At 43.6% G+C, this 13,764-nt stretch overlaps 1 pseudogene; it reads right to left on the reverse strand.

Annotated features, from left to right (window-relative positions):
- Positions 1 to 9,464: 9,464 nt before the first annotated feature.
- Positions 9,465 to 13,498, reverse strand: LOC121487729 (annotated as a pseudogene).
- Between the last annotated feature and the right edge of the window lie 266 nt (positions 13,499 to 13,764).

Raw genomic sequence — 13,764 nt, forward strand, 5'->3', positions numbered from 1 at the left:
CATATTTGTGCGTATGGGAAACACAAAATCCTCTAGTGGGTCATTGGTAGTAAAAGTAAATGGGGCTATTCCTGCACCCATTCGTTGGCTAGTGGACCCATGTTTTTTCTTAGAGGGGTCATAAAGACCTTTGATTTAATGTATATGACATATTCTGAATAATAGCACCCAATTTTTTCAGAATGTTACCCTTGAGGGGCACTTCACCTGTGCCTTTAGAAAGTCATTCTAGCTCTCTATGAGGTCAGCTTTTTCTGGATTGTATGGTATGACCATAGGATTCTATGTCTGTAGTTCAGGCAGGCATTCCATAAGCCCCAATATAGTAATGTTGGCTAAGGATCTGTGGGTGGAAAGGAAATCCCATGCCCAGAATAGCTAGCTATCTCTGTTGAGAATAAACCACTGGCTCCTTCAAGATGGAAGGGACCCAATGCAGTCAACTTGTCACCAAGTAGCCAGTTGGTCTCCTTGAGTAATGGTGCCATATTAGGGGCTCAGCATTGGTCTCTGTTGCTGGCAGGTTGGACATTAAGACATCAATAGCTATATTAGCCTTGGAAATTTGGGGTCTGTGCTTTTGGGACCTGCACATAGTCTCCATCCCTGCCACTATGGCCACTCCATTTATGCACTTGTATTAGTTTCTTAGGGCTCCCTAAACAAAGTACCACACATTTGGTAATATAAACAACACACACTTACTGTCTTACAGTTCTAGAACCTAGAAGTCAGAGTTCAAGGCGTCCGCTGGCTTGGTTCCTCTTGCGGGCTGTGAGAGAAAATCTGTCCCATGCTTTTCCCCTAGCTTGTGGTGGTTTGCTGGCAATTTTTGGCATTCTTTGGCTTCTGCTACATTACTCTGATCTCTGTTTTTATTTTTACATGGTATTTTCTCTGTGTATCTCTGTCTTCACATGGCTGTCTGCTTATTAGAACACTGATCATATTGAATTAGGAGACCATCCTACTCCAGTATGATGTCTTCCTAACTAATTACATCCACAACAACCCTATTTCCAAATAAGGTCACATTTTAAGGTGTTGGGGGTTAAATTTTCAACATGAGAATTTGAGAGGGGGGATAAAATATAACATAACAGTGCCTATAACAATCATGCTGGTTCCAAGGTAGCCAATGATTAAGGCTGGTAATGACAACTAAATGAGTCATTTTGTCTACTTGATTGCTTAGTGCCTCTTCCCTGGTGGATGCAAGATGTGATCAAACATCTTCACACTTCATGCCCACTTCTGTATATTCATTCACATGACTCTATCCCAGATCTCTTGGTCTTTGATCTTCTAGTCCTCCTTCTAGGTCTAGGTTCCCGGACAGGCCATTGACACCTGCCCAAGAATCTATATACATTCTTACTTCAGTCTGCATCTCCTTATACATAAAGCAGATGATCAGGGACGATCCTTGTAACTCTACCAACTGGGAAGATTTTCCCTCTTTGCTGTTTTTCAAGGACTCTCAAGAATATAACTATAATGCAGCTACTATTTAATTTTGGTTTGCACCCATATACTAAGCTGATTCATCCATAAACCAAACTTCGGCTTTACCCTTCTTCCTTCAGCTGGTCATGGTATTGGTGCAGCTGTGGTGGGTTACATGGGGATCTGGGCAGCCTGATCATGCAGCTTACAAGTGCCCTAGTTGTGCTTGATCTCCATCCCATATGTACCATTTCCATCTTACAAAAGATGCTGCTGGGTCCATCTGAACCAATAGAACCCGGTCTATAACCAGTGGTTCTGGACACATGGTTACTTAGTGTACTGTGGTTAGGTGTTCTGTCTCCACCAAGGCTCAGTATTTGGTTCTCACTAGTAGCTGGTTCTTAAAATGTGTATAATTCTCTGTTGCAGATGGCATGGCCTTGCTCCAGAGTCCTGGGGAATGTATTGTGATTTTTCCACTAGGGCTTACCATAAGCTCTTAGCTTGGGCTGCCATAACAAAATACCATAGACAGGGTGGCTGAAACAACAAAAATTTATTTCCTCACAGTCCTGGAGGTCAGAGGTCTAAGATCAGAATGCCAGCATGATCAGGATCTGGTGAAAGCTCTCTTCCTGACTTGCAGACAGATTTACCTTCTCACTGTGTTCTTACAGGGTAGAGAAAGAGAGGAGTGGGGAGGGAGAAAGAAAGAGAAAGAGAGAGAGAGAGCGAGAGCGCTCTGTTGCCTCTTTATCATCACATTAGGGGTTAGGGCTTCAACATATGAATTGTAAGGGGGACACATTCAGTCCATAACATTCCACCCATGGCCCCCTAAAATTCATGTCATCATTGCATGCGAAATACATTCATTCCATTTTCAAAGCCCCGAAGCTCTTATTAATTCATTCCAGTATCAACTCTAAAGTCTCATCTGAGTATCATATAAATCAGATATAGTGAGACTGGGGGTATGATTCATCCTGAGGCAGCTGTGAATCTGATAAATCATACAAGTTATGTGCTTTCAAAATATAATAGTGGGACAGGCATAGAATAGACATTCTCATTCCAAATGGAAGAAGGAAGGGATGATGGTCCCAAGCAAATTCAAAATTTAGCAAGGCAAAAATTCTGTTAGATTTTAAGGCTTGGGAATAATCCTCCTTGGGTTGATGCTCTGCCCTCCAGGTACAGTTGGTGGCAGCATCAGCCCCAAGGTTCTGCTGGGTAGTCCCACTCCCAAGGCTGTTGAAACTGAGGCAGTGGCCCTGATGATCTCTCAATCAATTTCAGGGTCATTTTTCCCTCTTTTTTTTTAAATTTAAAGATTTTATTTATTTATTCATGGAAGACACAGAGAGAGAGAGGCAGGGACATAGGCAGAGGGAGAAGTAGGCTCCCTGCAAGGGTCTCCAGGATCACATCCTGGGCTGAAGGCAATGCTAAATTGCTGAGGCACCCAGGCTGCCCCATTTTTTTGCCTCTTCTTGAAGAATAATGCATGTTCACAGTTAAATAGCTCTAACATTCTGTCCTGTCAAATTTAGTAAGTCCAACAGCATTCCTTCATTTGTTCTCATCTCCACCCCCTTCAGTTTAAACTGGCTGTGTTGCTGCTTATATAATCCCATAAACTCTATCAATTGATAATCTAGTTGTGCCATTGGTGTTCTCTTTACATCATGCTTTCTCATTTTTTGCAATATGGATAGGCTGAGTATATTTGAAATCATCAAGTTCTGGTTCCTTTTTGCTTAACAATTCCTTCTTCTTCTTCTTTCTTTATTTATTTTAAATATATATTTTATTTATTCACGACACACACACACACAGAGGGGCAGAGACACAGGCAGAGGAAGAAGCAGGCTCCATCCAGGGAGCCTGATGTGGGACTCGATCCCGGGTCTCCAGGATCACACCCTGGGCTGAAGGCAGCACCAAACCACTGAGCCACCTGGGCTGCCTCCTTCTTCTTCTTTAAAAAAAGATTTTATTTATTCATGAGAGACACACACAGAGAGAGATATGGGCAGAGGGAGAAGCAGGCTCCCTGCAGAGCCTGATGCAGGACTCCATCCCAGGACTCCAGGATCATGACTTGAGCCGAAGGCAGATGTTCAACCACTGAACCACCCAGGTGCTCCAATAATTCCTTCTTCAATTCACCTCTCTCCTTTTGCATTTTACTATAAGCAATCAGGAGGAACCAAGCCCCTCCTTCAATACTTTGCTTAGAAATCTCCTCAGCTAAACATTCAGTTTCATTGCTCACAAATTCTGCTTTCCACAAAATACTAGAACACAGTTCAGCCAAGTTCTTTGCCACTTTATAACAAAGTTCACCTTACCTCCAGTTTCCAGTAACACGATCCTTATTTCTGACATCTCACCAGAATTGCCCTTAATGTCCATATATCTAGCATGTACCGTAAAACTCTTCCAACTCCACCCATTATCCAGTTCCAAAGCTGCTTCCACATTTTCAGTTATTTATTTCAGCTGCATTCCACAGGTGGTGTCAAGATCTATATTAGCCAGGGAACTCCAGAAAAACAGAGCCATTATAGTTATATGGATGTAGGTATAAGTATACACATAGATTATACAGCAACAGCCATTGGCTTACTATAAAGAATTGATTCACATGATTATGGAGGCCAAAAAGTCCCAAGATCTGCAGTCATCAAACTGGAGGCCCAGGAAAGCTGATGTGTAGCTCCAGTCTGAATCCAAAGGCCTGAGAACCAGGAGGGCCAATGGTATAATTTCCAGTCTGAAAGTTGGCAAGTTCAAGATCCAAAAAGAGCTGATGTTTTAGTCCAAGCCTGAAGTCTGGAAAAGACGAGCATTCTACCTATGCAATCAAGCAGGAGTTCCTTTTTATTCAGTCTTTTTGTTCATGTCTTCAATTGATTGCATGAGGTACACTTACATTAGCGATGGCAATCTGCTTTAGTTATTCTATCAATCCAATGTTAATCTGATCCAGAAACAAACCCACAAATATACCCAGAATAATGTGTGACCAAATACCTTGGCACCCCATGGCCCAGTCAAGTTGACATAAAATTAACGATTACAAGCTCCAAACTGCTTCTTTCCCCACTCTAACACCTCCAAGATTTTACTGAAATATATGGCCAAAGTGGCAGAGATGTTTGTATTGCAGCCTGGACTTCTCTTGCTCTGGGTCCCAGAGCTGGAAATCTTCAATGTCAGCTGGTAAATGGGCTGGAGCAGTATTCCTATGTGTGGTATGTGTTGCTCCAGAACATAAAAGAGACATACCAAGCCCTGTACCTTCTTTGTGGTAGGGGATGCAAAGTATAACAATTCGTCTTTGACTTTGAAAGGCCATATTGGTACACTTCTGACTAGCTGACCCTTATAAACTTCACTAGCATGCTATCATTGACACAGTGGGTCAAAGTGATATTCTGAGATTTTTTAAGATTTATTTATTTATTTTTTTAAGATTTTATTTATTCATGAGAGACACAGAGAGAGGCAGAGACATAGGCAGAGGGAGAAGCAGGCTCCCTGCAGGGAGCCTGACGTGGGACTTGATCCTGGAACTCCAGGATCACACCCTGGGCCGAAGGCAGACGCTCAACCGCTGAGCCACCCAGGCGTCCCTAAGATTGATTGATTGATTGATTGATTGATTTATGATAGAGAGAGAGAGAGAGAGAGAGAGGCAGAGACACAGGCAGAGGGAGAAGCAGGCTCCATGCTGGGAGCCCGACATGGGACTCGATCCCGGGACTCCAGGATTGCACCCTGGGCCAAAGGCAGGTGCTAAACCGCTGAGCCACCCAGGGATCCCCTTATATTCTGAGATGTTTAAGAGGTTTATTATGACAGAAGGCAGAGCTAACTGATCCTGAGGCAAAACTGTAAATGAATAATTATTTGTCCCACATGTATGTGAATAATTTCTGACCCTCTTCCCTAATCAGAATGGAAAATAATTCATTCAACAAATCACTGGCCACACATCACATCCTGATGCCTTATTAATCTGCTCCAGTTATAAGACCATATCAAGCACGGCATGTGCAATTGGGGCTGTTTCTTGCTGAAGCCTATGGCAGTCTAAAGTCATTCTCCAGAATCCACCTAGTTTTTGCAGTGGTCAGACAGGCTAATTAAATGGAGGTAAGATAGGGACCATCCTCCGTTCCTCTGCATTCTGTAGATCTTTAATGGTAGCACTAACTTCCATCATGCCCCCTGTTATGTGATATGTTTGTTGGTTTGTTAATTTACCATGTTGGCCGGGTGGAAGGTCATTTTCAGATGTTTCCACTTGGCTTTCCCCACTGATAGCTGTCACTTCACACGGGTCAAGGATTTAACATTGGTATTACTGCAGCTGCTAAGTATATCAATTCCAATTATATACTCGAGAACTGGAGAAATGATGTGGGTGGACTATAAGCTAGACTTTAGTCAGAACTCCATTTGCCTCCACTCTAATAAGAGGCCATGATAGTATTTTGGGTCTCAGCATATTGATGTAAACTCAGACCTTAAGTCCAATAGTTCTCAAATTCTATAGTTACTCCTCTTCCCCACTGTGTAATCACTGAAGAAAGTGGCCATAGGTATCTTTTGGGAAAGGACCAGGGAATCATTACATTTATACTCCCTGCAGTGAAGGAGGATCTTCCACCTCTAAGTCAGGCTGTTTCAGATTGGGACACTGACAAGGGATAATGACTTTTTGGGTGAAATCACCCTCAGTATCCTGCTCCTCCATGTTGGTCTGTTTTTGGGTTATTGATGTTAATAGGCTTCCCATCTATTTCATCCCTATAGATGCCCACCTCTATATCCATCTCCACAACTCCCTGTGAGTCAAGTCCCTTTGGCTGCCACTCATTAGATGTTGCTGGTCTTTATAGTCGTGGCCTCCTGGCTTCTAGTGACTAAGTGCCACCATCTGGCCTCTACTATTTGGGGAAGGGGAACTTCATTTCCCTAGTTATTAATGAGCCCTAACTCTGTGACTGCTAGTATTAGCTCAGGACTATAGAGAATTTCTTGGTGTTGTTGCCCCTTACCAGAGGATTTCTGATGGCCTCTGGCTTATCTTCTGGGCTCTCCTATGAAGTGTAATCCTTTGATAGGTCTTCTGGCCTCACCCATATCCATCCCAGCATGCCTACCTCCCCCAGTCTTTTAATTTACTCTCCTACCATATATGCCTGGGCAACTCTCATGTTTCTACTTTGCTCAGCGTTGGCCATCACTTTCTCTAGGTTTCTAAGAGCCCCCCAACAGTGAGTTGTTTTATCTCCAAGAGTCCTTGCCAGGGTGTTAAGTCCTGACTCAAGAAAATGCTCCTAAGTCAATAAATTCTTGATTATCTAGTCTGATATTCCAGCCTCCATGATCAAATAACTTCAAAACTCAATTGTACTCTCCTGATTTGTGTGTGCTAGCTAATTCTTACAGCTCCTTGGGATCCCTGGGTGGCGCAGCGGTTTGGTGCCTGCCTTTGGCCCAGGGCGCGATCCTGGAGACCCGGGATCGAATCCCACGTCGGGCTCCCGGTGCATGGAGCCTGCTTCTCCCTCTGCCTATGTCTCTGCCTCTCTCTCTCTCTCTGTGACTGTCATAAATAAATAAAAATTTAAAAAAAAGAAAAAAAGAAAAAAGAAAAAATTCTTACAGCTCCTTTGTACATGATCTCTTTCCTCCTTTATCAGGTCAGGCATGTTTTCAGCTGGGTAATGCTAGGATTTGGTTCTGGTTATTAGCACAGCAGCCAGAGTAGGGGAAGCTCTGCATTGTCTTTCAGCATGGAGGAAGTACTAGTTCTTACTATGAAGAGATAGACCATCTCTTTGCAGAGAACTCTGAAAGTTCTTGAGGGTCTGTAGAGCTGATATCCTTACAGTTGTAATATCATATACAGTTGTGCATATCCATACAGTCATGCATCCAGATGTCCCAACCCTTGTTTCGGTGTTCAGGTTTCCTCAACCAGGGCCCTAACCTGCTCTGGCCATACATTTTAATGTTTCTGGGGCTCTGTGCCTCTATCATGTCCTGAATCTGTGGCACAGCTGTGTCAGCTCCTCCACTATAGGAGATAGAAGCCTCTTTGTAAGTTACTGAAGAGGTCCTCTGTCTCTCATACTTGTCCATTAACCTAGGGAGACCTTTGCTTTTTCTTTATCCCTCCTGAGTATCAATATAATTTAGCAGTAATCAGCCAACTCCATTTCTTGTGCTGGGAACTACCCATGGTCGTATCCTACTCAGGATAATATTGTCTCTTGCCCACCAGGTAGTGTGTGAGCTGGTCCTGAAACCTCATTTTATTATTCAGCTTTTGTTTTAGTTTTGGGTTTTTTGGACCTCTGCCGGTATCACTCGTATTAGTTAGGATCCTCTACTCAGAGTTGCCAAGGTGGAATTTGGCATGTGTATTAACTAGGGCTGCCATGACAAAATATCACGGGCTGGGTGGCTTAAACAACAGAAATTTATTTCTCACAGTTCTGGAGCCTAGAAATTTATTTCTTACACTTCTGGAGCTTAGAAGCCCAAGATCAAGAGATCCACAGATTTGGTTGCTTCTGAGGCCTCGCCTTCAGTGTGCAGATGGCCACCTTCTTGCTCTGTCCTCACATGGCCCTTAGTCAGCACCATACCCCTCCTGTCTCTCTGTGAGTCCAATCCTCTTTTGGAAAGATTGGGATTAGAGTTCACCCTAACAGCTTAGTTTTAACTTAATTGCCTCTTTAAAGGAGGCTGTATTTGAATAAATACAGTCTGAGTTACTGGGTGTTAGGGCTTCACCATATGAATTTCGGAGAGAACACAATTCAGCCCATAACATGCAGATTTCTTAGGGGAAATGTATATGAAAGATAGAAGGGAAGGGGAGGAGAAGGTGGAAAAGTGTATACATTGTGATACAGATCTGACACCTATGAATGAGAGGGAAAAGAAATGACTGAGTAGGCAGGGTCTCAGACTGCAGCATAGTTCTAAGAGTTTCAGCTAGACTGATAGGTGGTCCTCAAGGCAAAGCTACCCATTAGAGGAGTCCCAAATATTCCAAAAATGAGGCTCCATTGGTACTCCTGCCATGCTCAGTCATTGGCCAGGACTAGCCAATTATTATTTAAGAGGCCTACAAGAATCAAAGCCAGTTAAACCTCTCACTATCCTTGGTGAAAAATCTTTGCTTATTTAAAAATATTCCTACAAAATGACTGAGGTAAAAAACAAAACAAAAAAACCCCCAAACCCAAACAAGGTGAAGGAGCCAAATTTAAAATGTCCCTTTATGTAAATAACAAACTGTAGCTACTAAAGATAAAAGTAGATAGATAGATTTGGGGAATATGGTATCTAGGAAGAGCAAAGGGACCTAGATTATAAATTGATTTGAAATCACTTACAGGGCAGCCCCGGTGGCGCAACGGTTTAGCGCCGCCTGCAGCCCAGGGCATGATCCTGAAGTCCCAGGATCCAGTCCCACGTCAGGCTCTCTGCATGGAGCCTGCTTCTCCCTCTGCCTGTGTCTCTGCCTCTCTCTCTCTCTCTGCATCTCTATGAATAAATAAATAAAATCTTAAAAAAATAAAAAAATAAAAAGAAATCACTTACAAAATTCTCCACATTAAGTATATTTTATGCCATTCACCCAGGAATATCTGACACAAAGTAATAATACAGGACATGTACTAATGTATCTGAATATTTTCAATATTTGTTGGGCTATTAATTTTACCAAACCATTTCATTTACTTCCAGTGGAATGACAATGCTTCTAATCTGTAGATACTTAAATAGTTAAGACCTCTGTGTTTCATTTCTTAAAATGATTAAAGCAGCTTTCAATTAGGGGATCATTTTTATTTGAAAACATGTGCAAAAACGTACCAAAATATCTGCGAGCTCTCATTCTGTGGGTGAATGCAGAACTTTCATTAGTGTCCAAATGATCTGCATTTCTCTGGGAAGAAACAGTCCTCATCTCTCAGTATGTCACCTAAAAAAGTTGTGACCAACAAACTTCTGTCATGTTTATAAAAAAAAACTCCAACCAACCAAACAAAAAACTCCACAAAGGAAATAAAAGGAAAAGAAATATTAATGTTAAATTTTAAGAGTGGCAATTTGAACTGAATTTTCTATTTATTCTAATTCTTCAAGTGACACACACACACACACACACACACACACACACACACATTTTTAAGATTGGACAATTTATTGAGAGCCGCCCCACCCCATCCTCGCAGTCTCTAGGTCACTTTTTCCTCTTGTAGATGTTGTGTGCCAGCCCCAGGAAGATGGCTGGGGGCAGGGGCGAGGCCGACTGCTCAAAGAGGCTCATGAGGCGGCCCGTAGCTATCTTCCTCATACTGTGTGAAAACAGCTGGCAGGTTCAGCTCCTCATACAGCGCCTTCACCCGGGCCACCTTCTCCGTCTCCTTCTGCCCATAATTCTCCTGAAGGACCTTGCGCTGCTCTGGAGATGCCTGCTGCAGACACTGAACCACCAGCCAGATGCACTTGTCCTGAATGTCTGTGCCAATCTTGCCTGTCACACTGGGGTCCCCAAAGAGATCCAGGAAATCAGCCTGAAACTGAAAGAACTCCCCCATCTCCAGCAGGATCTTCTTAGCATTGGCATGCTCTTTCTCCCCGTCGATGCCTGCCACATACATGGTGGCAGCCACGGGAAGGTAGAATGAGTAGAAGGCCATCTTATACTTGACAATGTACCTCTTGACTTGTACCTCTTCTCAGTGAACCTGCTGAGATCCACGCTGCCCTCAGGGGCGGTGATGAGGTCCAAGGTCTGTCCAATCTCAGTCTGGTAGCAACTCTGGAGGAAAAGCTCAATCAGGTTCAGGTAATAGGGCTGCTCCCAGCAGTAGACTTCAGCAGGTGGTAGATACATGATTCCGGAAGCAAAGCATCATTGATGGCATCCAAGCCTATGCCTGGCTTCTGATACCAACAGATCTTCCCCCATCGGGTGAGGGACAAGTCCATGATCTCATCTGATACCAGGAAGAAAGCCTGGAGCAGCTCCACACACCAGCCCACGCTCAGCGCCCGCCACAGACTAGCAGCATCCTGCTACCTGGGCTCCACCAGCTCCTGAAATGCTATCAGCGCCGTCAAACCCCACTGCCTCCAACAGCTTTGTACTCCAAGACCTCCTTGAGCCGGGCAATGGCATCTGGGTGGCCCATGCCATCCTTGGTCAGCATCTTGACAATTTAGGGTTAGTGCTGGATGAAATCCTGCCTTGCTTGGGCATAAGCATCCAATTTCTGGTCTCCATTCATTCTGAGGGAGGAGTAAAGTGCTCTGCTCCTGGATGCCGAAGTGACACATTTTTTTTTTTTCCCGCAGCTATCCAAAGTGACACATATATTAACCTCTATACAACTAGTATGTTTACAGCAATCCATCAATAATTGTCTATTTACTCAACAATCATTCTAGAGCATATAAGAGGTGCTAGGCTGAGTAAGACTCAGTACTGGTCTCCAGAGAACTCACGTTTCAATTACTTTTCTTCTTAAAAAACATTTTTATTGTGGTAAAATACACATGAAATTTACTATTTTTTCCATTTTTAAGTGTACAGTTCAGTGTATGAAGTACATTCACACTGTTGTGCAACCATCACCACAATCCATCCCCAGAACTTTCCGTCATCATCCTGCACTGAAATTCTGTACCTATTAAACAATAATTCCTTAGCCCCTTTTTCCCTGGCCCCAGGTAACCACTAGTCTACTTTCCATCCTTTTTTTTTTTTTCTACTTTCCATCCTTAATGAATGTAACTATTCTAGATACCTTATATAAGTACAATAATACAATATACATCCTTTCATGTCTGGCTTATTTTGTTTAGCATAATGTCTTCAACCTCCATCCAAGTTGTAGCATGTGTCAGAATTTCATTCCTTTTTAAGGCTAAAATAATATTGTTGCGCATATATACCACGTTTTGTTTATCTTTAGCTAGCTAATCTCTGAATTTCTTTCAAAAAGATATGACAATGCTTTTAAAATTACTGTTTTAAGCTAGAGTATGCAGCATCACAGTAGCTCCCCAGACACCAGTTCCCTGCTTTTGCTCTGACCAAAGAACAAGGTGCTCTCTTTCACGGTTTTAGTTTTTGAAACAATTCCTGACACTTCTGTATTTCTCCTTAAAAGTACCTGGGACAGTTACACACTTTGAGGTGTCTTTTTTTACAGCAATATCTTCTAGTTTAATAAAAAAAAATCTTCTAGTTTATGTAAAGTCAGAAGTATTTACAAATTAGGCAATTTCAAGTACGTAAAGAATTCAGTTCGGGGATCAGTTCTTACTGGCGTCCTCATTTGGGGGCATCTCCAGTCCAGCTGGGGCTTATTCTGCCACAGTTCATTTTGCTCCAGGACCAATGCGCCTAGGTTCCCAATATATTTTCTGAATGTAGGGAGGGTTTCTGAATGTAGCTCATTCTCTCATGTTTTATTACATTCATTTCTTTTTTGTCTTTAATGGCTCCATTATCATTTTTCTCAGAGGGATGCATGGTTCAACTTTTTTTTTTTTAAGATTTTATTTATTTATTCATGAGAGACACAGAGAGAGAGAGACAGAGACACAGGCAGAGGGAGAAGCAGGCTCTACGCAGGGAGCCCGATGTGGGACTCGATCCCAGGATCTGGGATCACGCCCTGAGCCAAAGGCAGGAGCTCAACCGCTGAGCCACCCAGGCGTCCCAATGGTTCAACTTTTTAATGAAACATTTATTGAGGGGCACCTGGGTGGCTCAGCGGTGGAGTGTCTGCCTTCGGCCCAGGTCATGAGCCTGGAGTCCCGGGATCGGGTCCCACATCAGGCTCCCTGTGTGGAGCCTGCTTCTCTCTCTGCCTGTGTTTCTCCCTCTCTCTGTGTGTCTCTCATGAATAAATAAATAAAATATTTTTTTTTAAAAAGAAACATTTATCGAATTGATCATGGTATGAAACTATACTAGGTGCTGGATTTTTAAAGCCAGGACGATCCATTTTCTTGGGAGAAAACAGGATTTCCCTGATTACGCACCATCAGCTACTGGCTCCCCTTCATTTATGATATACAGGGCACAGACACACTTACCCAGAAGAGATTCCACTTTCAAGTCGTTTTGTGAGACATTCACTGCCATACCTGAAACTAGTAGGGGCTGCAGAACACCTTGCATCCCTGAGTGTTCAGGAAATATTATTATGCTCAAGTACCTATATAGGTTTATAGGTAATACCTATGTAGGTGTATAGATAGTTACTATACATTAATTTTAAAATAACTTTTAAAGTGCAGGCACAGTATATTTAACTAGCATTTTTCAATAGAAAGGTCACATTAATTGACCAGAAACCTAAAGGATACTCTCCTTTTCTCAGAAAACAGATTTCTGAGGATTGCTACTTGAAACTTCTCTGTTTCATTAGTGTCAAACATCTGATTGGCCAGGGACCACAAAAAACGATATCTCTGCTGAATTTATGAAGGCAGGAAATAAACGACGGGAAAAACAGATCTCAATACTCTAAAGGCTTATGTCGACATTCCCCCCCACCCCCCCGACTGAAATGCCTTGATCGTTTACAAACCTAATCTAGGACCAAATACGAACTTTTCTTGAGAGACACGGGGCCTGGGAAGCTAAGACTTGATCGGTGGTACCAGACTGACTGGAGTGGAACTCCCGCGTCTCCCTTTCAGTCATCTACCGCCCCGCACAGGGCTTCTTAAGGGGCTGCCTCTCTTGAGCAAATCATTCACTTACAGCCTTTCTATGAAGCGTGAAGTTGCTCTCCTACCTTTCCGGGAGGGAAGCACCAGAAGGCGGCACGGTCAGCTAAATTCTTTATGAAGAACAGAAAAGGCAGCGAGCCATACGAATCCCGGATCCAAGGATGTGCGTTGGCCGACCTAAAACCCAGACTGGAGGGTGGGGGGGCGGCGGGGAAGGGCAAAGAGCGGAAGGAAATGCTGCTAAGATTACCTTGACCAGGTGACAACGTGGGAGACTCTTCCCGCTTAACGGAAACCTATCAACTTTTCTCAAACGGACCACGCAATAGGGAGGGCAGAAGCGGATGGCCTAGGCCGCAGCAGCCCGCGCGCCTCGCCGCCGCCACGGGGAGCCCCGCGCCCGGCGCCTGGAACCCGGGAGCGCCAGAGCCGGAAGCGCGGGGGATCCCGCCAGCGGCTGGGCGGGGGCACAGCGCAGGGAAAACGGGACCGATGTACCCTGGCGGGGATTCCGGGAGCTGG

The sequence above is a fragment of the Vulpes lagopus genome, chromosome 3, assembly GCF_018345385.1.
Source record: "Vulpes lagopus strain Blue_001 chromosome 3, ASM1834538v1, whole genome shotgun sequence".
Lineage (NCBI taxonomy): Eukaryota > Metazoa > Chordata > Mammalia > Carnivora > Canidae > Vulpes > Vulpes lagopus.